This window comes from Pristiophorus japonicus, chromosome 23, assembly GCF_044704955.1.
Source record: "Pristiophorus japonicus isolate sPriJap1 chromosome 23, sPriJap1.hap1, whole genome shotgun sequence".
Taxonomy (NCBI): Eukaryota; Metazoa; Chordata; class Chondrichthyes; family Pristiophoridae; genus Pristiophorus; species Pristiophorus japonicus.
Window position 1 is genome coordinate 23,095,069 of NC_091999.1, and position 3,938 is coordinate 23,099,006.

The window sequence follows — 3,938 nt, forward strand, 5'->3', positions numbered from 1 at the left end:
TCCTGAGACTGTGCCCCATAGTTCTAGAGAAAACACCAGGAATTGAACTCGGACCTCTATGCTGTGCATGGTTTTATGGCATCTTCGAATGTCCAGATGGAGATTTTCATTGTATTTTCCTCAGAAAGATACAGAAGTCTTTTTTCCCCTTCCACATCGTGCAATATTCATTGGAAGTTATTCTAATGTAGAAAAGGTGAGCTCGAAAATGGCTGCCTTAATTTGTTTGTTTCAATGACCTTAGCTAACAATAAAATTGCACAATCTGATTGGCTCACAAGGGATTAACATTCGGTATAACTAAGGGATCATTAGAATGAGCCACAACTCATATTGGAGCTACTGTCTCCAGCAATTCGTTTCTCACTGAGAATGCACGCTCCTGGAAACAGTCCAATACTTGCCATTTACTATCCGCTTCTCGCTGCTGTCGGTGTCCCAGGTAAGGTATTACAGCAAGTCATTGGTTGTTAAGGATATCACGGTTTCTGCTGATGATCTGCGTCTTTACCCGATTTGACACTTTGTGTTTCGAGATTTTGCTTCACAGCCGCTTTGTTCATTGTGTTCTGAGGAAAGATCACTGATCTGATGCATTAACTCATTTTCTCTCTCCACAGATGTTGCTTGACCTTCCAGGTTTTCTGGTCTCATTTCAAATCTCCCTGAGTCAGAGTATGTGTCTTTTCTATCCCTGTTCAGTGTGACATTTCATTGGAATTGTAAAGTTCCCCGGGTGTCCAAAGCAAAATTCATGACAACATTATTCTGCATCAGCATGACTTCCTGTCCCAGATCTATATTCGCACTGCCTTCAGCTAATAATCTCTGTTCAAGTCCAAAAGTCGTTATTTTTAAAAAGTAAGAATCGTGTGACTAATGCAAAAATATGAAGTGAACCGATGCGACAATGATCGGTCAATAATGTGTGTCTTGATATGTATTTCCCGCCACTTTTCATCAGTGCAGTTAATTCTGGTGATCAAGCACAGGTTCACAAATGCTGTCTCTTGACAAATGTCCAGAAATGGTGCGTGTGAAGGTTTATTAAAATGCATCTATTTCTGACTATTGCGTTGAAACGATACTAAAATCAGCTGTGTGGTTGATAATGAAGAATAAAGGTGGGGACAGCAGGAAAATGTCTATCAACGGGTCAGGTGGGCAGAACAGTGGCAAATTGAATTTAATCCAGAGGTTTGTGAGGTAATGCATTTGGGGAAGGCTGACAAGGAAAGGGAATACACATTAAATGGTACACTGAGAAGTGTTGAGGGACAAAGAGACGTTGGAGTGCATGTCCACATATCCCTGAAGTTAGCAGGACAGGTAGATAAGTTGATTAATAAGGCATAATTAATGCTTGCATTTATTAGCCGTGGCATAAAATACAAGAGCAGGGGGGTCTTATGCTTCAACTGTATAAAACACTGGTTAGGCAACAGCTGAAGTTCTGTTCACCGCATTGCAGGAAGGAGATGATTGAACTGGAGTTTTACGAACATGTTGCCGGTAGTGGGGAATATTAGCCACGAGGACAGATTGGATAGGCTAGATTTGTTTTTCTTGGAACAGAGGGGAAACTTCATTGAGGTGTATAAAGTTATGACGGGCCTAGATATAGTTGATAGAAATGGTTATTGCCATTAGCAGAGGGATCAACAACCAGATACATCAATTTAAAATAATTATTAAAAGTTTTAAAGAGGATTTGAGGGGAATTTCTTCATGCAGAGTGTTGTGGTGGTCTGGAACTCATTGCCTGAAATGATGGTAGAGGCAGAACCCCTCATCACTTTTAAAATGTACTTGGATATGCACCATATGTGCCGTAACCTGCAGGATTACAGACCTCGAGCTGCAACGTGTGATTAAGCTGGATAGCCTCTTGTTGGTCGAGGGCCTTAAATGGCCTCCTTCCGTGGTGTAAACTTCTATGAATCTATGAGTCTATATGATCGAATTTCTGAACTGATTTAATGATTGCATGATTGACGTGTGATTTTAGCCATGCATTTATTGAAGGGATATTCTGAGTCATTAAATGGATGACAATCATTGAACGATAAACGGTTTTAGTCACGAAGCTGCACCTAAAACTCCTTGGCCTGTTCTCAGTGTCCTGCTCCTCGTTCATTGCTTCAGTCCACCCACGCTTGGTCACATTCACTGTTCCCGCTTCCCTTCCTCAAACATTATTCAAATCTTAACAGATCAATCTCTGCCGACTGGTAACTGAATCATTCCCATCGCGGGGTGAAGTATCTAAGACTGAAATATGATCAAAATAAATAAACATCAAGGAGGAGTGATACATAATGTTACTGTTTTCTTTTCTGTCTCTTTCTTGCAGCTAACTTGGTGACAATTGTGATCCTGTACCGAGGAAAGTGTGGTCTTTCCAGATGTATCACTTGATACCTGCTGTCCATGGAAGTGGCAGATCTCCTGGTCATTATCACCGCTGTGATATTAAACCAGATCAGTGGAATTTATTTTCAATTTAGTCGGCTGTCCACCACTCCAGGCTGTACTATAACATCTATCCTAATTTATGTAGCCATGGATAGTTCCGTCTGGTTAACGGTCGCTTTCACTTTCGATCGATTTGTGGCCATATGATGCCAGAAACTGAAAACAAAATATTGCACTGAGAAAAGTGCGGCTATTATTATAGTCATGGTCGGTGCCCTGGCTGTTTAAAAAAACATCCCTTCTTATCTCACTTATGAACCGATGATCATAACTGACAATGTCCCGTGGTTATGTAACATCAAAGTAATATTTTATACTTCTCCTCTATGGATAGTATATGACTGGCTTGACAGAATTTTAACGCCATGACTCCCCTTTCTCCTGATATTGCTGCTCAATGCTCTGACCGTCAGACATATTCTAGCGACCAGCAGAGCCCGCAGGAGGCTCCGGTCCCACAGCAATGGAGAGAATCAAAGCGACCCAGAGATGGAGAGCCGGAGAAAGTCCATCGTTTTACTCTTTACCATCTCAGGCAGTTTCATCCTATTATGGACAGTGTACGTTGTAAATTTCTTGTATGTCCGAATTACAAAGAATAATTATTTCTCAGGTTCCAATTTCAAAGACCCAAAATGTATTCTCCAAGAAACCGGAAATAGTCTTCAGCTTTTGAGTTCCTGCACAAACACGTGTATTTATGGAGTGATCCAGAGTAAATTCAGAGAGGAGTTAATGGATGCGCTGAAATATCCAATGAATCTCATTATAAAGTTAATCAAATTATAAAAATGTATTTTCGTGTTAATTCTGCATTACATCACACCCAGTGGGCCATCCTGTCCTGTCAGTTCTGAACCAGCTTAGTCCAGCTCCATCAGCCCCAATAACATGGTCCATCGCGACATCCAATTCTGAGAAATCGAATATCTCGACATCCACATGCGCGATATCGTACATCTTGACATCCATGTGTGAGAAATCGTACAACTGATTTGCGTGTAGTTAAGATTATATTTTATCAGAGGGCTTTATTTCAGTACTGCCGGCGGTTTGTTTCCTCAGAGTAGTATTATCATACCAATGCTAACAGATACTATGCCATTCTATCGTGCTCTGAAAATCACCATCGGCTCACTGCATTACAACAGTGACTACACTTTCAAAAAGTATTTCACTGGCTGTAAAGCGCTTTGAGACATCCACTCGTTGTGAAAGATGCTATATAAATCCAGTACTTCCTTTCTTTCCTTCTTTGAGTCAGGATTATGAGACTATGTGACAACCAGTTGTTATCCTGTCGAGACCGCTCTGAATACCCTTGATCCATAACTCTCAGGAATATTGCGAGTGGTGGATCATGGCAGCAGTCTCTGTGATCCTGCGCAAAATAGAGACAAAATTAACAGTCACTTGGACAATATGTATTAATTAAAGGAAGCCAGTATGCAGTTGTTAAATGT

At 40.9% G+C, this 3,938-nt stretch overlaps 1 pseudogene; it reads left to right on the forward strand.

Annotated features, from left to right (window-relative positions):
- The first annotated feature begins 372 nt into the window (after positions 1-372).
- Positions 373-3,264, forward strand: LOC139235440 (probable G-protein coupled receptor 139; annotated as a pseudogene).
- Positions 3,265-3,938: the final 674 nt, after the last annotated feature.